Source organism: Carassius auratus, chromosome 20 (assembly GCF_003368295.1).
Source record: "Carassius auratus strain Wakin chromosome 20, ASM336829v1, whole genome shotgun sequence".
NCBI lineage: Eukaryota > Metazoa > Chordata > Actinopteri > Cypriniformes > Cyprinidae > Carassius > Carassius auratus.
Window position 1 is genome coordinate 18999352 of NC_039262.1, and position 27167 is coordinate 19026518.

General features: G+C 37.1%; 1 pseudogene; it reads right to left on the reverse strand.

Moving 5' to 3' along the window:
- LOC113037959 (trafficking protein particle complex subunit 8-like) overlaps window positions 1–27167 on the reverse strand; it is a 48986-nt pseudogene that overhangs the window by 2725 nt on the left and 19094 nt on the right.

The following is a 27167-nucleotide window of genomic DNA, read 5'->3' on the forward strand; positions in this document are numbered from 1 at the left end:
ATTTTTTGACAATATCGGACACCACCGTCATCAGTCCGCTCTGTCTCCACATTTGACTAGCATTGCTTGTGGAAATGCCCCCTCTCCTGGGTTCAGAGGGCAGACCCCTCCGAAGAAAAAATCAGCACATGGAGTAGTAGAGCTGACAATCTAATGAAAGAGAAAAAGACAAAGAGAGTGAAACACAATGAGGGGTGTATAGATGCTGAATGAAGACTATAGTCAGTGACATGATTTGAACTAGTACTGAGAACAAAAAGGCATTCTTACCTGCTCGTTGCCAAGGTTGAGGTCGGCAAAGGTGTATTTTTTTGAGGTAGCTGAGGCATTGAGGAGAAAATAAAAAAGTAATTATGTTCAAACATCAGAATGTTAACAACAGTTTGCTCTATTTTAATTGTCTGTGAGCACCTGTGATTGCGGAGGCAAAGTCACATGTAGGAATTTATTCGATTTATCAAATAAAATGCATAGACCTCTACATATGCAATACATCTTGGTCTTTTCCAGACAAGCAGTTTAGTCAATGGTGCAAATGTTGCATAGAAATACACTGAATACACAAGGGTTTGTGTATGTGTGCGTGAACTGGACGCCTCACCTTCCTCTGTTCTGCATCTTGTGGCTTTAAAAGCACAGCTTCCCCCTCCCCTGCTGGCAGCTTAGAGTCTGCAAACACAACATGAAATGAAGGCAAAAACAAGAAAGTTGATGAGTGTTCATCCAGGTTTTTTTTAGTGCTTCCACATAAGAGACTCAAATGCACAAAAACAGTTCAGATGTCAAGGTCAGTTAATTAACTCTTCAAAGCAAAGTCTGAATTTTAAAGTGAATTTTGCTCCATATTTCACAAGCTGTTTTCCATGTTTCTTGATTATCGCTTCAAAGGTTTAGTTTTAATTTGCCCTTAGCATGTGAACTCAGGTCACACTTACACTTACTTTTAACACGGCAGATGATAGTTGTGTGAGCATAACAGCACAAAAATGAATTATTTACAGAACTCATTTGTCACAGCTGTCAAATCTCATTTGCGCTTACGCATATTCAAAATTACAAGATTTGTCAAACCAAGTTTGATGTCACTAGCCGGGTGTCCAATCAATGTTATACAAAGAAACCTTTTTTTCCTCTTACGATAAGTTATAGCAATGTTGGTAGGTTTACATATATTGCAGCCACCACACTAGCCATTATTTTTTAAATCAAAAGAGGCATATGCGTGTATCTTTAGAGAAGCGTCACAGAGAGTCTGGCCGATGCACCACAGACGTGTGCAGTGTAAATAAAGGGTTATCCAGCATTAATGGCAAGGAAAGCCCTTTACACTCCAGAGTGGACATGTGTATGAGATATTTCTTGGAAGTTACAGTACATTCAAGATTGATCAAGTGACTTTTACGTACACCAGTGGCCCGTTAATGTGAAAATGGAATGATCTATTCTTTTTCGAAATGCCAGAAAACCACCTCATGCGAGCGTAAAAAAAAAAACATTTTTTTTTTTTGTGATATATGGGAGTTTCAAATGCGCATATTTTAATTCATTTAAGTTAAAGAAAACATTCCACTTAAAAAAAAATATATAAAAATAGGTTCATTTTCCAACTCCCTAGAGTTAAACAGTTGAGTTTTACTGTTTTTGAATCCATTCAGCCGATCTCCAGGTCTGGCAGTAGCACTTTTAGCTTAGCTTAGCATAGATCATTAAATCTGATTAGACCATTAGAATCTCAAAAATGAGCAAAGAGTTTCTATTTTTTCCTATTTAAGACTCTTCTGTAGTTACAGTGATATTATGCAGCGTCTGAAAATATTCCTTTGAACACTTTGGACATTTTTAAGCGAGATGCTCAACTTTTTCATAAACATTTATGCATTTAGCAGACACTTTTATCCAAAGCGACTTACATTGCATTCAGGATATACCATATATACCTTCCAGTGCATTCAGGATAACCCACAATGCTCTACCACTGAGCCGCAGAAGTTTAACTCTAGTGGAGTTTGAAAATTAGCCTGTTTTTGAAAAAAAGATGAGTGTTCCTGTAACCATTTACAAGGGTAGTCAGTGATTTAATTGCCATCTAAATCCACAATGCCGGCATTTCTCTCTTACCACCCACCCAAAAATCCCTGGCTGAATTTCCTAAAGATTTTTTTTTCAGTGATATTTACATTTATTTTTTACAGATGTCCATATGAGAAACAATGGTTAGTACATTTTGTTATATATAATATTATTATATATATATATAATATATATATATATATAATATATATAATATATATATATATACAGTTTGTTCAAAATAATAGCAGTACAATGTGACTAACCAGAATAATCAAGGTTTTTTAGTATTTTTTTATTGCTATGTGGCAAACAAGTTACCAGTAGGTTCAGTAGATTCTCAGAAAACAAATGAGACCCAGCATTTAGGCTCTTAAGGCTGTGCAATTGGGCAATTAGTTGAATTAGTTGAAAGGGGTGTGTTCAAAAAAATAGGCCAGTGTGGCATTAATCATGAGGTTCATCAATTTTGTGAAGAAAACAGGTGTGAACAGGGTGGCCCCTATTTAAGGATGAAGCCAACACTTGTTGAACATGCCATTTGAAAGCTGAGGAAATGGGTCTTCAAGACATTGTTCAGAAGAACAGCGTACTTTGATTAAAAAAGGTTTGTTTATGAGAGGGGAAAAACCTATAAAGAGGTGCAAAAAATGATAGGCTGTTCAGCTAAAATGATCTCCAATGCCTATAAAATGGAGAGCAAAACCAGAGAGACGTGGAAGAAAACCGGAAAGAACAACCATCAAAATGGATAGAAGAATAACCAGAATGGCAAAGGCTCAGCCAATGATCACCTCCAGGATGATCAAAGACAGTCTGGAGTTACCTGTAAGTACTGTGACAGTTAGAAGACGTCTGTGTGAAGCTAATCTATTTTCAAGAATCCCCCGCAAAGTCCCTCTGTTAAAAAAAAGTCATGTGGCAGAAGAGGTTACAATTTGCCAAAGAACACATCAACTGGCCTAAAGAGAAATGGAGGAACATTTTGTGGACTGATGAGAGTAAAATTGTTCTTTTGGGTCCAAGGGCCACAGGCAGTTTGTGAGACGACCCCCAAACTCTGAATTCAAGCCACAGTACACAGTGAAGACAGTGAAGCATGGAGGTGCAAGCATCATGATATGGGCATGTTTCTCCTACTATGGTGTTGGGCCTATTTATCGCATACCAGGGATCATGGATCAGTTTGCATATGTTAAAATACTTGAAGAGGTCATGCTGCCCTATGCTGAAGAGGACATGCCCTTGAAATGGTTGTTTCAACAAGACAATGACCCAAAACACACTAGTAAACGGGCAAAGTCTTGGTTCCAAACCAACAAAATTAATGTTATGGAGTGGCCAGCCCAATCTCCAGACCTTAATCCAATTGAGAACTTGTGGGGTGATATCAAAAATGCTGTTTCTGAAGCAAAACCAAGAAATGGGAATGAATTGTGGAATGTTGTTAAAGAATCATGGAGTGGAATAACAGCTGAGAGGTGCCACAAGTTGGTTGACTCCATGCCACACAGATGTCAAGCAGTTTTAAAAAACTGTGGTCATACAAATAAATATTAGTTTAGTGATTCACAGGATTGCTAAATCCCAGAAAAAAAAAAATGTTTGTACAAAATAGTTTTGAGTTTGTACAGTCAAAGGTAGACACTGCTATTTTTTTGAACACACCCCTTTCAACTAATTGCCCAATTGCACAGCCTTAAGAGCGTGCATATCATGAATGCTGGGTCTTGTTTGTTTTCTGACAATCTACTGAACCTACTGGTAACTTGTTTGCCACGTAGCAATAAAAAATATACTAAAAACCTTGATTATTCTGGTTAGTCACATTGTACTGCTATTATTTTGAACAAGACTGTTAATATATATATATATATATATATATATATATACACACACACACACACACACACACACACACACACACACACACACACACACATATATATATATATATATATTTATGTATATATATATTTAACTATATAAAAACTTTTTTTTTGTTTTTTTTTTATGAAAAGTATTCAAAGACTAACAACAAAGCAGTGTTCTTCATGTTTGTAGCTGTAGGTCCATGATCCATCGTCTCTTCAGATTAAAAGACACTTTTCCCTATAGGCCAATAAATTAATTAAAAGTACGGAATTAAAGTACTTTTCAGGCATATTATTTTAACTATTTATATTGTTATTAACTTTGCAGAATGATGCAGGCATAAATGCCATTAAACAACACCAGCCAGCGGGCTGCTGTTTGAAACAGGAGATTGATTTTACACACTTAACAGGCATACACTGATTTAGCTTTGGAAGTGTTGTGCTCCGTTAAATATGCATTGTTTTATAGCCAGTTCTTGTTCTTTCACATCATTAAATATATTTGCCTCATCCAAGCTGAGGGGGTACAGGATGAACGCATGCACCGGATTCAATTTTCAATTTAGTGCACTGCTAAAATGCGTATGCCTGCATGTTTCACACACTCAGCACAATTTCAAAGTGACCTAATTTCATCTCAGCATTTCAGAGCAGCTGCATCACTCTCTGCAGGATGTGTATGAGCGTTCGTTTCTTGCTCTTAAGGTATCAGCCTTACAGTTGACTCAACACAAATGCAATGTGACTCAATTTCAACAGTCCATTTAAAGGCTGCGGGTCATGGAACGTACCACTGAGCGTCTGTACCCGCTCCCAGGTCTTTTGATACTCTGCTTGGCCTGCTGTAGTGCAATCAAGTTCCTCTGCATCAATATTCACAGTGCTGGAGGGGCATATGGATTTATGCAGGCAGATCGCTCTTTACACAGCATCTTCAAACAGATCTGTGTAATATTTCAAAATGTGCAAAACTAAATATTTTAAAAAACTACTTGTCTGTGGGTTGTCTGCTGGGGCTTTTAAACTTTTCGGCCAAGAACCCCAAAACATGACGATTCCCTTATATATATATATGCAAATATATAGCTGCCTTAATGTTTTAAGAAAGTGGTTCTCTACCAAAGGGTAGAAAACAGTTCGATAAGAGACACTTGAAAATGACAAAGTAAGACTCAAGATATAGATTTAAGTCTGAGTGCAAGATGAGGCAAGAGGAAAGAAAATATATATTTTATGAAGGACCACCATTATGAATTGTGGATATTTTGCTATGAACAACTTTGTGTTGGTTGGAAGAAAAAACTCAGGCACAGAACCAAATAAACGAGCGATCCACAGACTAACAAGCAATGTGGAGCAAAACACTTAACCTCAGGTGGCTGCAAGAGGAATGGAAGTGTCTGTTAAGAGATTAAGTGCATGTACCCAGAGCAAGCTGGAGGAGTCATACCTTTATCTCCCACAGGGTTGATGCACTTGTGCAGCCTCCACTGCCGACTGCTGCTGGACACCTGAACTATGTGAAACTCACGGACACCTGCCTCGCTCTGACAGAGAAAGAGAAGAGACAGAAATGTATTTGAAATTTAAATTTAAAATAGATGAATCCTTAAAGGTTTTTTTGGCTGCTATCCCTTTAAGAGCGGCCACTGCTGAACGTGACGTGGATCGGACACTCATCTATTTGGTAACTTCACGACTTAACTGATGACAACTATGATATTGCATAATCGTTTCTTTAACAGTTTGATATGAAATTCTACAGGCTACAGTGAGCACTGGTGCATTTGTGCATGCATTTGAAGAGCACACGCTTCTAGCACAATACCGTTTCCACGATCGTTTGACTCGCGCATGCGATGAGGCAAAGAGAAGTGTGCGTCTGAAAAGTCTCACGTTTGACGTGGTCATAAAAATAATTATTTTCTCTGTACGGCTCTCATTGACATATTGTCCAAGTGTCTAATTCTTAGGTTTGGTAATATTTCTATTCAAGATCGCAATTCCTCGATTTCTAAGAAAGCAAATCGTGGCAAACCATTAAATTTGAATTAATCGATAAAATCGGTTAAATTGCCCAGCCCTAAGAGCAGGTATTGAATACTTAATTGTTCATGCTTATTTACCATGAATTGCATAAATTAGTAGGCAATTTCACAACTGTGCATCTCTATTTCATGAAGTGCAAGAAGAGAAAGTACTAAGATGAAAAAAGACACATGAACAGACCGTGTGTGGGAAAGAGCTTACTGTGTTAATGTTCTCCACGTCCACGAAGACCAACATGCTGCCGTTCTTCTCCTCTCCCTCCTGCCGTTCTTCGGTCTCTCTCTCTCTGCCGTGCAGTGTGTTGCTGCGGCTGGCCGTGGCTCTGACGCTGAGAGAGCGGCTTGCGCAGATGAAAGCCGTGTGTCGAAGGACCCTGTGACTGAAAGCATCAGAGAAAGCCAAGATGAGTCACTGTAAGCCATGTGGTAATTTTCAAACTCTAAATGATGTTAAAAGCCCATTAGTCCTCTTTAAATGGCAGACAGCAAATTTCCAAAATGAAAATGCATACGCTTATGTTTGATTATCAGCCACAGTTCAGCATCAGCAGTAGGCCAATGAAAGGAAATGTAAATATATTTAAAACTCTATACGTAGAGTAAGTCATATTTTGGAGATTTTGCCTTTATTAGAAAGTACAGTCGAGGAGACACAGGAACAAACATAAAGTGCTACATACTCAGACGTAACAGTTTTTACTCAGCTGCTGCAGGGACAGTTGTGTGAATTTCTATAACTATCTTATGTTTATATGTATGTACACAGGCACACACACACACACACACACACACACACACACACACACACACATATATATATATATATATATATATATATATATATATATATAGTTATTTCTATGTATGTATCAAGAGCTCCTGTAAAACCACAAATTATTTTGTTCAAACACACTTAAGGTGGTGAATAAAGCTCATTCTGATGAAGCAGCACATATATTTAAACAACAGGCTACTACTACTACCATGTGAAGTCTTAGTTGTGTTTAATTTCTTAGAATGCAAAAGGAAAATAAGTGGATTAATTAATAAAATTAACTTAGTGATTTAATAATACCACACAATATATACACCCAAAGAAGCTACATTGGCCTGACAAAAACCTTCTTAAACAAACTCTGCTCAGTTCTTATTACTGTCCATTATTAGTCAAAATAAAGCATAAACGGCCATGTACCTGAGTTTGGCGGTCTTCTCTGTACTCTCATAGTAAAAGAGGAAGTTGATTTCATGGACACCCTCTCGGTCGGGGCCCCTGAGCCATAATGGGATCTGCAACGCCTCCCCAGGTCCCAACACACCTTGTGATAAAGGAATCTCTGCCACTACTGGCCGGTCACCGTTGGTGACCCCGAACGCTGCTGGAGACACCAGCGACACGGTCGCCACTGATGGGGGCATGGCCACAGTCTTGAATGCAGAACAGTGCTCAGCTGCTGTGGGGGTCACTGGGGTGAGGTCAGAGGTGGCACTCCCGAACGTGAAGAACTCTGGGTGTGTGGACGCCACCCGAAGACCAGTGAGAGGGGACTGCACTCACATTCACAAACTCCACCCACGCTTTGCGGATCTCACCACACAGTAAACCAGTGGGGAAGTTAATGAAAAACACCTGGGTGGAGAAGGAAAGAGAAACAGTAATTGCATGGTTTATCCAACAGAGGTCTGACTATTGATATCATATCTGGTGCACATGTAGCTTATTCTTGCAAATAACCACCACTTAACCCTGCCAGGAACAGAAAGAAAAATATAATTAAGGGATAACATAAAATCAGAATTGTGTCTGGGCCTGAAAGGGTTAAACCGAGAGCAAAGCCACAGTTAAACTAAGTAAAAACCATAATTAATCATTCTTTTGTTACAAGCAGAGAAAGGTCCATTTAAAATTGACAATATCACACCAATTGAGTGCAAAAGTTCAAACTTATTGAAATAAGAGCACTCAATGAAAGTCTTTCAGTCAGTCAAAATCAATAATTTCACAGACATAACTAAAAAAACAAAGCTGAACGTCCTTGAGGACTTTGTTCTCCATCTTTTTAAAAAGAGATTCAATGCCTTGAAATAAAAACTTAAATCCACCAATTACAGTAGCGTGTCCTCAGAAGTCATCAATGTAGACTGGTAACTTAAAACAAAATCTTCAATATAATGCCAACATTAAAGAAATTTTGCATTACATCACTTGCTCACAAATGGATCCTCTGCCGTGAATGGGTGCCATCACAATGAGAGTTCAAAACAGCTGCTAAAAACATCACAATACACAAATAAACCTGTCCATCAATTACCAACTTCTGAAGTGAAAATCTGTTTTTGTAATAAACAAATCAATCAAGACTTAAGTACTTAACTAGATTAAACTCTTGCTTCTGGTTAATATATGATTCCATAATCCATATAAACCCTTCCTTGAGTGAAAAAAAAAAGAAAAAAAAAAAAAGAAAAAACATCATCTGTTAAACTCGCACATCAAAATCCACCAACATATTTGTGTAGGACAGTTTTTGCTTGTAAGGGGTGCTTGATCTCTGTGCATATTTCTCTCCTGATTCAGATGAGACAACATATTAACTGAAGAAAACAATATTATCGATAGAGGTATTTTACCCAGAAGCAATGGTTTGAAAAAAATGATGGATTTGATTTTCACAAGTTGTAAAGTGATGGACTGCAGTGCTGTGGATTACTTGTGGATTATTACAATGTTTCTATCAGCTCTTTGGACACTCATTCTGACGGCACCCATTCACTGCAGAGGATCCATTGGTGAGCAAGTGATGTGATGCTAAATTTCTCCAAATATGTTGCAATAAAGAAACAAATTTATCTACATCTTGAATGGCCTGAGTGTGATACATTTTCAGTAATTTTTTATTTTTGAATATACCATTTCTTCAAATGATAGAGACATTCTGAACGGATTAAAAAAATAAATAAACTGAACTTGCACTTGCTTGATTTGTGCTAATAAATTATTTAAATCACTGCAATATTCACAATATAGCATAAATTTATACATCCCCACCAAAATCAATGTGAATATATTGCAAATATTCAATACATCACTCAGGCACTGCGATATGAGCACTGTAAATCATTAAACAGCCTCGATTTTCTCAAACACACCTCCAATAAGGGCATAGGAGGAGTGATAATGGGGTCCAGGCGGCGATCTGGTCCATATCTGACGGAAGTCTTTTCTTCTTTGGTCATATTGAGTCTGGGTCCCTGGATCTCCAGATTCTGCTGTCCACGAACACACATCAGATCCCCAGCCAGCGAGCCTGCAGCACGAAGATCAGTTAGTCTTACATCAGATAAATAACTTTAACTGTTGGTTTCAGTGTCTACAAAACATCAAAGAGCGAGTGTTTGTTATACACCTTCACTGTTGTCCACTTCTCCGGTGCCCAGGTTGTACACCACACCGAGAACATGCAACTCTCCAGTTTTATGAGGGAGCAACTTCAAACGGGCCTGAGAAAGTGAAACCAGAGCAAACAAAAGAACACAAAGCCAATTCATGTATAGCAGTGGGGAGAAAGATGAATTAGAAGAGTAGAGATAAAAGGAAATAGGTGCACAAACCACTTTGGTCTCCTCTGGAGTTATGGTGAACTGTGGAATGACTTGCGTATCAATGATGTCATTGAGGGCCGTGGTCTGGGATGGATTCAAATGTAGAAGTTAATCAAACTGATGAGAAACTCATTAGGCACGGTGAACCGGGAGACGATTAACAGCCTTACTTCTTTCAAAGATGCTGCCTCTTTCTCATTGGTGATGGTTTCTCCGGCTGTGCTGCCCTGAGGATCTGAGAAGTCTTTCGGAGTAAACTTCCACAGCAGAGACAGAGCCGACAGAGCCAGAGGAACCTTGAGGAGGTTACGGAAAACCACCTCCACAATGATGGGCTCTATGATGCAAAAACAAGAAAGAAGCCAATAAAATAACAGCGGACGACATGACAGGAACAATACATGACTCGGATCTGAAAATGTACCAGAATTTAAGGTTTTTATGAAAAAAAAATGCAATTTGGAGCTTCAACCTTTTGGTCCCTGAAGTCCACTTTAGAGAAAAAATCTTGAAATGTTTGTTTCTTTTGAACTATTCAAGAGTTTTTGTCGAAAAACAGTGCGTTTTATTTGATGTGCTATGCTGCTGAAATATTTGCTAATGAGGATTAAATATAAGTAGGAACATGGCAGCATTACCAAAGGGTGTTTGCAGGTTCTTCCTGTTCCTCTTTACTCTTCCCCTTTCGCCGTGGGGTGTTGACAAGTGAATGTACAGTATCATGATAACTAATGCATTTCTAGGATCAATACTAGTTTTACTTGCAGCACTACAAATACCACTGATGAGGCTGCAAGACAGAAGGTGCTATGCTTCATTAGTTCTCTTTTAGATTTCATGAAACGGAGGAAAGCAAATGGTGAATAATTCATCTCAGTCCAATGTAAAACACACTAATAAACAAACCAACAAAAAAAAAACAGCCCCACAAGACATCAAACGCAATAACAAAGACCCTAAAGTGCATCAAAACTTCCACAGAATTCCACAGAGTTTGTAAATGGAAAAATGCAGGCAATATAGATGTGTTCAAATCAAAAATAAGAAGACCAGATACAAAGCACCGACAAAAATGCTGTGATGTAGGAGGGAAAAACATACCCTCCACTACGGCGAGGGGGTATCTGAGGTTGTCCGTCTGACTGTTCAGACAGCATTGGGAGGGCTGGAAGGTGATTGGAACCGTCCCTTTATGTGCCACGGCGACTACCCGCTCTTCCAACTCCCTCCACAGCGGGGAAAGATCCCGGTCAAACTCCTGATCCAAAGACACATGCGTCGCGGCTTTGTTTCTCACCTGTGGAAAAAAGAAAGCCAGAGCTTCCATGATCACATACAGATCAGACAAAACATGAATATCAAAACTTTTGTTCAAATTAGTATAGACGTGTAAATAAAACTTTACATTCTGTTCACTCATTAAACACAATTTTACCCTCAACTTGTTTAAATTGTAGTAATAAAGCATTAATAAAAAATACTAAATGTTGTCTTAATATGTTAATAGAAACAGCATGCATAATTATACAAGAAAAAGCAGGTTAAAATATTTAGCTGGAACATAGTACAACGCAGAAAAATGTATCCTTTACAAAAAGTCTGTCCTGCACATGCAATAAAAGTATATTATATTACCGTATTTTCTGGACTATAAATCACACTTTTTTTCATAGTTTGGCTGGTCCTGTGACTTATAGTCAGGTGCGACTTATCAAAATCAAAATTTGGGGGGATTTTTTTAAAGAGATCAATACATTTATTCAGCAAGGACCAATGAAACTGACCAATATCAACAGTAAAGATTTACATACTTAGCAGTATTTATTCACAAATTAAGTATTTTCTATCTATCGAATAATCCTTAAAAAATGCATCAAGCTTTCCACAAAAATTTGTACTGTTTTCAACACTAATAATAAGAAATGTTTATTGGGCAACGAATCAGAATATTAAAATAATTTCTGACAGAATCACGTGAAGACTGGAGTAATGATGCTGAAACTTTAGCTTTGCCTTCAAAGGAATAAATTACATTTTAAAATATGACATTTTACTGTATTTTTCGGACACACTGTTGAGTCCAACAAACCGAGGTCACACAGAAATCTAGGATTCAAAATTTGGAAATGAAATTGTATATGTTGCTAACCAAATAAGTGAATTTGTGACATTGATGTTGTGACACTTCAGAGAATGTTCTGCCTTCCACTGAAGCTCAAGACTCTTCTTTTGGACCATTTCCATTCATGCTGAATAACATGATCATTGGGTTTCCCTTCACACATTTCTTCTCTCGTTATAAATATGACTGACAAATCATGGTAGCGGAAGGGAAAAATATGGAAATCAAGAATATATAATCCCAAGAGAGTTGGCTTTTGTCCAATCAGCCGATGTCTCAAAGGATATTTGGGATTCAAAGCCTCAGGCAAGCAAGCGGCGCATTGGAAGAGACAACAGGTCCATGCATTCATCATTCAACACACACCACTAAAGCCTCCCTCGCTTCCAGCTCGAGTTCCGGGAAAATAATTTAATTAAAAAGGTTTTCACACCTCAGGCTTGTTCTCTTCGCTCCATCGTTTACTCACTTTTTTTTAAACACGCATCTGACTTCTGTGATATTCCTGAAATGAGTCGTTTTGTTTGCGTCTCTTTAATTGAAGTGAAGCTGGTTGCAGATATGGAATGTGGTAGCCGATGTCCTTTCTCTTATTTTAAATGTAATTTATTCTGTCATGTAAGGAAAAGCCCCTCAGCAATGCTCCTCTTTTTTGAGTCTCATTTGAGGTTCTCGCTGGAAATTGCTTTTTTTATCGGAGTATATAAATGGTGTGGTGTTCATCTTCATTTCACTGTGGGCATGATGGGGAAAAGGTCATCTCAACATAATGTGGATGTTAAAATATGTCATTCATGACACTGGCGCTGTGCTATGTGTATTAGTGTGCAGGAACAGTCAATTATATCATTGTTCAGGTCACTTTCAAGGCAATACGCTTGCTTTTTGTAGTGAATAACGACTTTTTCACAACTGTGAATAACAGTCTGATGCTCACACAATGCTTGGAATATTTCGTTGAATGGTTTAGGGTTGGTAAGATTTTGTAATATCTTATGTTCACAAAGGCTGCATTAATTTGACCAAAAATACAGTAAAATAGTAATAATGTGACATTATTACAAATTAAAATAACTTTTTATTCCTGTGATGTAAAGCTGAATTTTCGGCATCATTATTGCAGTCTTCAAACAAATGAAAATAAAACAAAACTTACTTATTGTATTTATTGCTTTTAATTAGCTTAATGTATCATTGCTGGAATTTTTTATAGAATATGTCATGGATATTTGGCATTTTTGGTGGGGATTTTGCCAACCCTAACCTCTGTTCATTTTAAACTGTATGCTTGAGCGCAGCCTGAACATTTTGTCAAATATCTTCTTTTGTGTTCCACAGAAAATAGAAATGCATAACAGTTTGGAACAAAATGAGGGTGACTAAAAGACACTTTTTTTCATCATGTTCATGTGAACTATCACTTTCTTGTGGACATGAATGTGAGAGACAGACAGAGGGTGCTTACCTTCGGCGAGTCTGCGCTCATGGCCGAAGAACACACGTGTTTGTGAGCTGTGGACGAAGGGCAGAGGCAGCTGCGGGAGGGAGCTGTCACCGGTCAACTGACTCATGCTCTGAGGGCAAAAGGTCAACGTGTCAAATATATCAACAACACTTGGAGAAACGGCTCTTCTTTTCACATACAAGTTGTGTTCAGGCATTTGCCGAGTACCATGCCTTCAATCAGTGCCTTCTGATTGGCCAAACATATGATTGCACAGTCCTTCTGCACATTATATACACACTTTACAGTCTCCGGCCTGCAAAGAACTAGGAGTATAAAGAACTATCCCAAGTTTTTAACTAAAATAGCAAAAAAATAATTTAAAATAAATACTACAGAGCATATAATACTAAAATAACATTGTAATTACACTGTAAATAACCACATTCGAAAGACGAAAGAAAAATTTCAGTTTTGAATCATGGAAATGTGTCTATAGATGATCATGTGCTGTATCATTGTGTTGCACAAAGATTTTTGCTGTCTATGGTGCATGACACTGATATTTTACACAGCTGTTCCTGGAGTGCTAGAGTGGGACCATAAAACTCCCATTAAGAAACAAAACAAGAAGAATGTTGTAATTTCTTCTTATTATGCATTCAGGCTGGATGCTTGAAAATGATGGAGTTCTGTGGACCAGAACAACCCAAGGCCAGGGCGCTGATGAAAAGGACTCAACCAAACAATGACAAAAGAGCAGTCTCATGCAGAGACACAGACAGATAAACTCAGGGCTAAAGTCTGATTGTGGTGGGGGAACGAAACTGGGTCAGTGGCCTGTATGGGAGTCTAGCTGCTTTCTGAGAGCAAAACAAGATGAAATGCAGGTTCACTGTGAAAACCGCAATTTTTACTATTAGTGTTTACTACTTGGTTAAGAAGTAACAACATAATGTGGTGTAACCATCATGACATTTTTACTATTCAACCAAATAGTTATCACCATAAAGTGACAGACGATAAAACTGCAGTGCTCTCTAAAAAAAAAAAAACTGAACGTTGTCATCTGGTGTGGACACTAATATGGTTATCATTCCTGGTGTGAATAAACCTTGAGTCGTAAGTAATGGGATTCAGATTGTGTTTTTGCTAACCTTGTACACATAGAGGTATTCCCTGAGGAAAGCAGCCTGCTGCACAGCTGACTGTTTGCTGTCGTTGATGAGAATGTGCCGGAAGGCGGCAACTGCATTCTCTGGCTGCCGCAGAGTGAAGGACTGCCGACCGATGGTGAAGTTGATGTGATCTTCAGCCAGTGTCCAGCCTTTACCTTTATACACCTGCAAAGCCTGGCAGTAGCACCTCAATGCATGTCTCTTCTGTAACAGAAAGAGAGACCGTGTGAACTGATGGACACATTAAAAGAATGTGTCTGCGTCCGTGAGAGCACTTCATGTTACTGAGACATCAATAGCTTCCCCACCGCTGTTAAAGCAGCATCAGCTTCCAGGTGAAAACTGACAGCCTGACCTCATCAGACTCTGTAAACACAGCTTTTTCTTATCACTTCAGAGCCAGTGGCTTTTCAGATGCCTTGCAAGCTTTTGATTTATTCATGCCAATAAAAAGCAAACTCAGATGAGTCAATCAAACGTTAATAGTAAGCAAGATATCAGCATTTGACACCAAAGACGAGGCCTGGCATAGAGCAAGAGTATGTACTGTATGTTCCCTTGGGGTGGGCAATATGATAAAAAATTTGTACCACAATGAGTAAATTTAATTTCACGGTCAACGGTATGCTTCAAAAAATATAATTGTTTTTGCTTTAAATAAAATCTTTAAGATGTAAAATATTTCGATTAAAATATATTATATAAATATCATAATTCTTGACACCATCTAAAACAAAATTTAAATAATAATACAAATCTCACCGTAGACAAGAACAGGTCAGCAATGAAAGAATAAGAAAAAAATTACAAACAAAAGGACAAAAAAAAAAACTTAATATGAAGATATGCATAAAAACTACAGTAGAACAATTAAGAAATGCTACATGTAATCAAATATGTAAACAAAATATATTTATTTTTAAAGTGACAAAAGTGATGTAGTCAAGAGCAGTGAGAGATATTATTTATTTTGTTGTGTAATTAACATGAATGATAAACAGCAGGGATTTAAGACTGCTGTCTCTTTAAGAGCTGCCCGGATTCTGCAATACTGTTAAACATTGTCAATTTTTTTCATTGCCCAAGTGGATTCTTTAGGGTCTTAATGAAATGTATATAACATACTTTGGTAAAAATTTCGCAATGGTAGTGTAAAACAAGACCCTTTTTATACTGTCAAAATCAGCTGTTTTCAGCTAGCCGTTTTAGTCTGTTTTAGTTCCTTCAAATGCTATTGAGGATGAGGAATAGTCTCAGCCTCAGATGTCATGCCCATGGAATGTTGGCTAAACGTCTGATGCATATGGCACAAAAATGGGAAATGATTTAATGAGATTTATCATTATCTTTATCATAATAGGGTAATTTTGACCACACAGCATAGCAACTTCACGTGAGTCTTTAACTGCTATAGATATGAGTCCAAAATCTCTACTACTTGAAAAATGTATATCAGTCAATCATGCCTTCTGGCACATTGCCCACCCCTAATGTTTCCCATTCAGGTTTAAGCAATACATTTTCTCTTCTACATCGGTTTTAGTTTTTACTAACTAACCATTCTTTTTCAGAGGTCACAATCATCTCATTTAATTGCATTTATGCTAGAGCTGTGCAAAAAATCTAATGCGATTTTCATGCACATCTCGTCAGTAAATGCACTCCTGTGATTAGAAGTATATCTCTAGCATGTAACGTTCAGATCAGAGTTTCCAGGTTTTCATAACAAAACCTGCCCAATTACTTCTCAAAACCAGCCCAATCGCGTTTCCATGGGGTTCCTCTATACAATTTGTGTTGAATTGCTTGCGATTTTTAAAGTGATTTTATGTAGATTGTCAGTGAACTGCGGCTCTGTAGTAAATGCCACTCCATCTGAACCAGTGTTGCCAAGTCCGCGGTTGTCTGTCAGTGGGTTGAAACGATCTCAATCCCAATAACGTGATATTTAGCCCGTAAAATGAGAATTTTACCAAGGGAACCCCACCAAGAAAAAAAAATAAATTAATAAATTATCGGGGAACCCTCTTGAAACGCGTTTTTAGAAGAGTTTGGGCAGATTTTGTTTTGAAAACCTGGCAACCTTGCTCTGAATGCACGTGCTGGAGATATACTACTAATCACAGGAGCACCTTTACTGTAGATACGCATGAAAATCGCATTAGATTTTTTGCACAGCCCTAATTTCTGCATTGACCATGTCCCACTAAAGGCTGAGAGGATTGGTTAATGACTTTAAATGCCCAGAAAGTGATATATCTATCCACTCGCAATCTTATCCACTTTGAGGACATCATAAGGGGAAATTATCTGTAATTTCAGCAGATGACAGGTCTTCGATCAAATTAAATTCTAATTATCTCAACTCTTGATCCATTTAATGCATTGCATGTCAGACTTTTTTTATTTATTCTCAGGCCCTACACAGACAAAGACAAAATTCTGTAAACCCCTGAAAACGTATCATTAATTAATAATATTAATGCTGACAATGACAGATGTGTAAAGTTTAGGAAAGTGTTTCTCATGTCTGCTGTCATACCTGTCCAGCTTTGCTGAAACGATGACCAGCAAGTATCATGTGGAAGGCAAACTTCCTCACCATAGGGCTGCGCATATTAATGAAACAGTGAGCCGCCTGCTCCAATAGGAGTGCGCTCCGCAGGTCAGAGTCCTATCAGAGAGAGAGAGAGAGAGAGGAAGTGATTTGAATTGGCAATTTGCCTAGCCAAAAGAGTGAGTTTGAAATGGGAACACTTGTTTGAAATTGTACACTTCTAAAACATTTGGTTTAGTTTTGATAAAGAAACGCTGTCAGCTGGGACTTGAGCTCACCTCACTGGTCATCTTGATCAGAAGTGTAGCAGCATCTGAGTATTTGGTCTGACTCTTCAAAATCTCAGCACTTAAAAGACAACACCTCTCAGCCAATAGCATGTTTCTGTGACATAAACATGAAAAATAGTCTCATACACACATCATATGCATGCAGGTTTCCAATGAAATCTGAATGATCTCTCAAGTACTTATGCAACATAAACTGATGTCTGACCTAAGAACAGAGGCAACAACTAAAACGATGTAAAGTACTAATAAAATAATACAAAAATAATTCTAAAGTATTACATTAAGCAAGACCTAAAAAATTAAGCAATAATGAAAATGTGTACACATTTATTTTAGTGCTGGGCAATGATTACTTGCAAATAATCACATCCAAAATAAATGCTTTTGTTTATATAATATATTTGTGTGTACTCTGTATATTTATTATGCATATATAAACACAAACACATACAATACATATTTTGAAAATATTTTAATTGCAATTAATCGTTGCCCAGCACTAATTTACACACACACACACACACACACACACACACACACACACACACACACACGCATTCATATTTTCTAAAATAAAAATAAATAAATAAATAAATAAATACTACTACTACTACTACTACTACAAAAAAAAATTCTAAAAGAACATGAAGCAATGTTCAACCTAAAAAAATGTCCAGCCTTTTTATTGAATAAAAATACACAAATTTTAAAAAGATAAATAAAATAATATACAAGAACTAAAACAAATGTAAATTATTATTTTTTTTTGTAAAGGGGACATGGAATGCCTATTCAAATGAGCTCTGCTCACCCTGCCCCTCTCTTCTGAGCCACTCTCTGGAAGACAGTACATTTAAACCGCATTCATAGTTAAACCTGCTAACAATCAACGAACAAAGACGCAAAGACGCATTTTGGTAGATCAGGGGCGCATTCCCTTCAAAAACAAGTGTTATCCACAGCGTCTTAAACAGCTCAGATGTCGGGAGTAAATAATGACTGCTATGTTCATTATTACATTAAACTATAAAATCAGTCACTTAGGAGTCGATCTTGTCTACATCTGCTCTGGCAGTGAAACAGTGGTGGACTGAACAAACATTTATGTTCAAAACCAGAGGTGGGTAGTAACGAGTTACATTTACTTCGTTACATTTACTTGAGTAATTTTTCGGGGTAACGAATACTTTTGGGAGTATATTTAAAGATGGGTACTTTATACTCTTACTTGAGTACATTTTTTGGGAAAAATCTGTACTTTTACTTCGTTACTGTGGGCGACGCCCCTCTCGTTACTTTATCTTAATGCAATAAATGCTTCAGTTTTTTCCAAACGCGCCGTCTACTTTTCTCTGGACAATGAGCGATGCCCATTCGCGAATGATTCATTCTTTTGAGTCAACTCTGTTCAAAGGCTTGATCAAACCAATTGGCAAACGAGTGAATTGGTTCATGAATCAGTTTGATTGAGTCGTTCAGTTCCATGCTGCACGCGCTGAGCTCTGAAGCGGTTCACTCAGAGTTGTAACGTTTAAGAATATTAGCAGCGTTGAAAACGGGGCTATGGAACTGCACTGAATTGAAAGCTAATCTGCAAAGGCTATTATTTGCTTGCGATGGAGATCCTTATTAGATGAACGCGTGTGCTGTCTACTGTTTAACAGGTAATAACTTGGGCTACATTCGATTACAGTACACGATACCACTGTGACATTAGTTTGTTGTACGTGTGTGGCTTATAACAGGTTGAATGCAGCTTCCAAAAGACAAAGAATAGCCGATTAAGATTTTATTAATTTTAATACAATCACACCAGTGCGAGTACGTTCAGCAAGTCATATCATCAGCTGCTAAATTCAGATCTGTGATCGCTTGCTGGCGCTGAGCCAGAGACAGACGTGTTTTACAGCGCTGCGCATTAACCAATCACACACGGTTCTGTTGAGCTTTTGAATGCAATGGCCAATCAGAGGTGTTCCGATGAGTCATCGCTGAAATGCCGGTGCTTCCTTCACTCGCTCACTTACTGAATACCTCTTTCTGCCGAATTCTCTCGTCAGAAACAACAAAGTGCAGATGTGTGTACGAATCTATAATTAAGATATTGATTTCATAGTGTTAACAGTTTCAGTGATTTTAATGGTAGTTTCTGAGAGTGAATGAAATCTAGACTGTCAGTGAAAATTATGTTTAATAATGTAAATGTTATTTGCTCTCTTTCTGAACAATGAAAGATTAGTAGCAATATTTATATCACATTAATTTTCAATGTTAAATTCACATTTAAAATAAAGTCAGTCGTATTAAAAATATGTTATGCCATGATACCTATATTTGTTACTTAAATAAACAGACAGGGTTTTATAATAAATTACATAAATTGGATCAAAGGCTGATGAAATTTATATATATCTATATAAAAATAGGCTCAGTATATATGACCCAAAGTAACTAGTAACTAACTACTTGAGTAGATTTTTTATCCGATACTCTTTTACTCTTACTCAAGTAACTATTCAAGACTAGTACTTTTACTTTTACTTGAGTAAATATTTCTAGAATTACTTTTACTTTTACTTGAGTAAAGTTTTTGGGTACTCTACCCACCTCTGTTCAAAACTTGTAAAAGTGCATTTTGCATTCGATGACCTCTTTAAAAAATAGAAAGAAAAAAAAAATCATAAAAAAATTCTGATGATGCTAAAACAGAAAGAATGAACTAAAACTAATTTAATTTATTAATTTGTTGATTTAAATTACTAATGGAAATGGTAACAGTACTAAACTTGTTTTTAAAATTTAGTATGAAACACTGAAGCAAAAACTGGGTAGTTACTTAATGTATTACAACACTCGAAATGAAGTAAGAACTAATATTAAATGTTAATTTAAAAACATTAGATTTACTTAATTTAGTTTTTAAAAATTTTACATTTTAAATACTAAAACAATATGTTACTAAATAGTATATAAATGGGGGTAGGAAGAAAATAATTCCATATGAATCAACGAAGCAGTAACATGTTACAAAACCAAATACATGTTCTTACTTGCACACATCTCTGTAGGTCTGAATGGCCGTGTCCATGTAGTGGGCTGGGTACGGCCTGGGAGCCCCACTTTGCAGAAAGGCAGCGACAGCAGCCATTTCCTATAGACAGAGAGACGGCAGGCATTCAGTCTGAAACGAGTTCAATCAGTTTTACTCTGAAAACCCACAGAAACAGTGCTAGAGTCCCTAATCTCACACAATTATGAGTGCTGTGTGCGTCTCACCAGCGCTCCAGCAGCATACAGCATGGCCTGGTCAGAGAGGAAGTCCTTCTTGGCAGTGTGGTAGCAGTTGTAGGCCAGCTCATAGTGCTGAACGAGGAAACAGAGGTCGGCCATCTTCCTGATCTGAAGCTCTGGGGCCTCTGAGGGATAGCTGATGTCACAGGGGTCAAGAGTCAGATTAGAACAACAAAAACGATTCTATTCGTACTTCAAGTCACTTACAGCAGCCCTGCAGTGTTCTTAAGTTCAGCAATACTCTTCTCTGGGACCTTCCCTCCACCAAACAACTTCTTCGTGGCGGAGAAAAGAGATCGGCTCAGACCTTTTCTTGAGACAAGCTAGAATGAGAAATTAATAAAGATGAAGAAAATGACAGAGAAGTTCAAAGTTCAAGTTTTAGAAATATATAAACAATATATATATTTTATTTTCTGCAGAGTTTGAGTGTAAACACAAATTAAAGGCAGTAGTGCTGCAACGATGCGTCGACATCATCGATCATGTCGACTACAAAAATACATCAACGTGCGTGAAATGCGTTTGTTTACATCTCGCGTAATGGCATACTGGAAATGGAGAAAGTTGCATTCTATCACAAAAAAAGACCACTGTTATCAAAAATATGGGAATACTTTAAACAGATGAATGGCCCTTTGTTCCCTTTGCAAAACCGACATGGTGTACCACGGCAGCACAACTGTGACGCGCCTGGAAAAAACGAGCGTGTCGCGAGCGTGTCGCGACCGCGTCGCTTCCATTATGAGCGGGCTTATCGCATGCCTACATTGGAAATAACGAACTTGAGCGCGCAAAAGATGTGACATGTGAACGGCCACTTAAAAGACAACAGTCACAAACCACAGAGCTACCCCGAATCAGCTCCAGATCTCTGGAAACCATGCTAAACCATAGCAGAACCCTGACTACATTTTATGGTTTGTGATGCTAAAGAACATTTCATGACGTCTCGGACAACTTATGGCTACTGTGTTTTAATAATAAACGCTATCATAAACTCATATTTACCATAGTAAAATAATTTTCTTTGCCTCTATTATTTTATACTGTAAAAACTACCACCACATTGGTTGAAAATGAATAAATGTTGAAATATTATATTAGAAGTTGTACTTATATTTTTTTGTAAAGTTATCCAAAGGATTCATTAGCTAATTAAAAAAAGAAAATTAGATTAATTATTTATTGTAATAAAAATAATCGTTAGATTAGTCGACAGAAAAAAATAATCGTTAGTTGCAGTTCTAAAAAGCAGACCTTTCTACAGTGATGCATTATTAATAAGACAATAAGTGTTTAAAGTTGATTCTGCTGGTATAAGTGAAGTGATCACACATGCACGCACACACACATAAACACACTGGTCCGAATACAATTTTTTGAGCTTCGAAGCTTCGGTAGTAATCAACACTGAATATATGAATCATCGGAGGGGCTGAACTTATTCTTCTCTCTAATAAAGGCAGGAATCTGTGTGTCTGTCTGTCTTCTTGCATTTATATTATGTCGATAAGCATTCATCCGATCGACTTCACGCGTGGCAGCTGTGTTGCTGTGGACCCAAGGGAGAGCAGTGTCGAATTTTGGTGCAATATTAACAAGTGAAACGTTCAGAATGAATAAACTTTTAATAAACTACAGAACAGCGCAAGCCAGACACAGGCAGGGCTAATATGCACTAAGAACGGACATTGCACTAGTGATACAAAACACACGTCTGTTAAGAGCAATACTTTTAATATAGACAAACTATTATTAGGCTGGGCTACTGTAGGTTTTTTATTTTTTTATTTTTTTTAATGGCTGCCATATCCGCAAGTATATTCCAAGCAAATTAAGTGCACGTTTTTAATAACGTGTAAAATTACTGATTATGGAATAAAGGCAGCTTGTTTTTTTATACCAACAATATACTTTAGGCAAACTACTTACAGAACTCGGGTGATTTTTCAAACTTGATGTGCTGTTGTGGTAGGCCAGTTTCAAATCGCATATCACACTGCCTTTATCTTTATGTGCTGCATGATTGCGTGAATATTTCTGAGCGGCAAAAGCGATAGATCTGTAAAGCAATATATTGTGAGAGGGACGTGTGTTACCGCGTCCCATACGACTCAAAATAATAAACCATAATGTTATCAAAACAATGTACTCCACTGTGTTGCGCGAGAGAGCTTCTCTGCCGTCTTCATGTGCTATCGGAATTTTTCTTATTTCAACTTATAGTATAGAAGTCATGATTTCGAGCTCGTTCTTTTCTGTTAAAAATAGCAGTTGATAGTGGTTTGTGAATGCTGATGCTTAACCTAAATAATTTGATCGGGAGCATCCTCTCCTTTGACCCATGATTTGTCTGTATGTGTATTCAGAGCAAGTGAGCAATGGACTTTCATAATAATAATATAAAAAAAACTGCATTACCACGCAACAAAATAATTATCGTCGTTAATCAATTAACTTGCCCAGCCTTAATACATATATAAAATATACATTTTTATTTATTTTTTGGATTAAATAAATGCAGCCTGGCTGAGAATTCAAAACTTGTAAATGTGTAAATCGTACAGCCCCCAAACTTGACATCGTCTCAAAATACACAAGTAAAATACATAGCTTCTAGGAACAGCAAAGAAAGAGTCAATCAATTCAGAGACTTGAGATGAAATACATGGCTGGTTTGTGTTTATGTACCTGGTCGTTTAGCTGCCGTATGTTCTTCTCGATGTGCGGCAGTAATCCTCTGAAGGTGAACTCCTGGATAAACTGCCGGATGTGGTCGTGGTCGTTCAGGGTCAGGCAGGTTCCTCGAGGGGTCGGGGTGGTGTTAGAGATCACGCTGCCCGGTTTTTCAGGCCTCGTCACATCCACATTGTTTACAGACTGACTGGAATTGTTGCTAGGGTAACCGGCATCAGCGGGCTGGTCCAGCTGCAGAGGATGAGTCTCTGAGACGCCGTCTGCAAACACAGAGGAACATCTAATCAACAGAAGACAATCATACAATCAATCTCATCAATATGAGGTTTATAACCAAAATCCCTGATAATGGGGTTCAACTGCGCTGGACTAACCTCTAATGGAGGGATCAAGACCATCTTCCTCTGTGCCGATGTTGTTTTCAACCGCATTACTCACTGCAGATTCTTCATATATCTCCTATAAAATGTCACCAGGGATGAGGAACATGTAACTTAGCTGACCCAATTAAATTTTCCAAATTCAGAGAAATTTAACAGTGATCCAACAGAGTACATCCCATTACACAAGGCCAATAAATGTTGGACGTAGCAAATATTTTCAGTTATTATTCATTTTTCAATGTAATAAGTCTCTAACTAGGATAATGGAAATATAATGAAAGTATGAACATTTCATTACTCATAATAAGGGCAATTTAACTTTAATTTTATTGACCACGGAGGAAGAACACTATAAAATGCATATTATAATGTGTAATATTATTTTTAAATTAAAATAAAACAGTTGTGATTTCTTCCACCATGTTCTATAAATGTAATTTATTAAAAATAAAAAAATATTGCATTAAACTTTCACCCTCGATCTGTAAGGTTTCCGTTATCATAACTTAATTTTTGGGCACAATAAGCTGCTATGTGGTCCAGACCTTATGACAATAATCAGAAGTGTATGAGTTGTATGTTCAGAGCCTGAAGTGTAGTTGTGGCACTCACAGGGTTGTGTATGCTGCTCTTGTGCAAGTACTGACTCCAGGGGTCCGGCATCTGTTCGTCCGCACCAGTGCTACCACTCCTGGAGTTTATCTTGAGCAGATAGCAGCCCTGAGTACCATACCGCTGTTTCATATCCTCGTACACAGAGTCCGCCCTAAGAGATGCAGAGACACATCGATGCTTGTTCTATACCATCATAAATATATATGACAGCCTAATCTTTCTCCCCACATTCATCTTATCTTCTATTCATCAGACCTTGAGGCTGCAGGCAGCATACGATTACTGTGACTGGCAACTGATCTACATGCAGAGAACTCTCTGAGCAAGAAGTGGGTGACGTCAAAAATTTATATTCATTGAAAAATGCTTTGCAAATGCATTCATGTTGCTTTTTAAGATTCATTATTATTCTACTCATACTACTTTCTCTAATTAAATGTATGCAATTACAAAGGAGAAGCAGAAATGTTTTCTCCTGACATCACTTCAGCTGTAATCCCTGAGGCAGTGTTGGATATATGTTTCCAGTGTTAATCAACTCTGTTCGTTTAATTGCAGAATCAGAACTAGCAGTTGGAAGTTGCTGGAACTGCATTCAAAGCATGTATGATTCACTACATGTGTTCAAGATAATTTCAGACATCAGCTACATTTGAAAAGGTTTAATTAAGAATTATTTTCCATTGAAAGTAACGATGATGAATCTTAAGTGAACGCTTGATCACGTGCAAATGCACACAAAACACGAATAAAAGTTATTAAAGAACAAAAAGTTATAACAAATATTTTGTCGTTTTTTATTCACCTTGATGTAATTTCTGGACAAATATATTTGTTCATAGTCTGTAATAATGCTTGATCCAGTGGAAAAAGTCCACCCCACTGTTGTCCTCTCACATCAACATTTTATAGCTAATTGACTCATATTTTAGCCAGAAGCAATTATTTAAAATTTTAAATGTCTTAATTGTGGAATTGTTTCAAACACACAGCTTTGCACTTCACAAGATGTTATTGATAGATAGAAGTTGTATGAATTGTGGATTATTGTGTTTTTTATCAACTGTTTGGACTCTCATTCAGACGGCACCCATTTACTGCAACAGATCCATTGGTGACCAAATGTTGCACTACTAAATTTCCAGAATTTTCTTAAGAAATAAAAAAGTAAATATTTCAAGCATTACATTTCTTACAAACTTCTTAAAGGGATATTCCACCCTAAAATGAAAATTTGGTCATTAATCACTTACCCCATGTCGTTCCAAACCCGTAAAAGCTCAGTTTGTCTACGGAACACAATTTAAGATATGCTGGATGAAAACCAGGAGACTTGAGACTGTCCCATAGACCAAAGGTATGAAACGTGGTCAGAATACTCCATCTGCCATCAGACATGCAATCTGGGTTATATGAAGCGACAAACACTTTGGTAAGCGAAGAAAACAAAAATAATGACTTTATCAATCATTCCTTTGTCAACGATCTCCTCTGTCTCACTCCATATCACTTTCACTTGATTTGAAATAAAACAGCGCATCCGCTGCACAGTGATATGGGAATGACACAGAGGAGACCGTTGACAAAGGAATTATTGATAAAGTCGTTATTTTTGTTTTCTTTGCTTTAGACTTGTGCCGGTATTCGGTAATGCGATATATCACGGTAATGAATATGCACGATATTGTTATCGATATATCGATATTGCTGCTTGAAAGACGCTTGTGTGCTCCGATGTAAACAAGCATGCATGAGAAGCACACAGGGGGAACAGGTGAGAGACACGCTGAATGGAAAGCACATTCACTCTTTGACAGCAGACGGCGCTAAAAAGCAGCCCTTACCCTGGAACCCCATAAATAATGCAGCTGTGCTACTTTCTAAAATATATTGAAATAATTTTAAATAGCCATTCAGATTTTATGGATTCACTATGATTTTCATCACAGCACGAAATACTTAAATATTTAGACTTAATAGGTAATTCATTTTCAAACTTTTTTTTATTATTATTATTATTTTTTTTTTATCTGGAATACAACATGCCCTAGATATTGTTTGAAAGTGTTTTTATTCTTTATTGTTCAGTCACACTTTAAATTTAAGCATCATTAGTTAGCAGTTAATTCACCGGTTAACATAAACTGCCAATGAAAACTCTTTCATTAATCTTAGGTATTACAATTATTTAATAACACGTTGTTAAAATCTAAAATTGCAATTGTGTTATTTAATGAGCTAACATGAACTAATACTTGTATTGTATAACAAATTAATAACTTCTGGAGCAAATGTAGCTATTGCTCATGTTAATGTTAATGGCTAACTAATTAAGTTTTACCTAGTTAAGTGATACCTATGGGTCTTTATAGTTCTTTAATCTGTGTAAAACTTTTAACTTTATATATTTTTCTGTATTGCGTTATTGTATTTAAATGATCAGTTATTTTTGTTTTAAGAAAAAAAATATTTAACCTGTTACACATTTTTATGACCACTTTTTTAAATGTAAATATCAATACCGTGATAATACCATATACCGTGATAAAAGCATTAGCAATTAATCGCAACATGAAAATTTGATACAGGCATATCCCTACTTCGCTCACTGTTATATTCATATAACCCAGATCGCACATCTGATGGCAGATGGAGTATTCTGACGATGACTTTTCATACCTTTTCTGGACATTAACACTGTTATTTAATTGGCAGTCTATGGGACAGTTTCAAGCCTCCAGGTTTTCATCCAAAATATCTAAAATTGTGTACCAAAGACAAACAGCTTTTACAGGTTTGGAATGACATGGGGTAAGTGATTAACCACCAAAATGTGGGGTGGAGTAACCTTTTAAAATCTCCTTTTAAGGGTAGATTTTCAGTGAATAACACCTTCAAATTAAGATGAGGCTGATTAAAAATGACAGCATTCACATTTTTGGGTGAACTTTCCCTTTTACAATTATGTGTGACAGTTTGACAGTGCAAA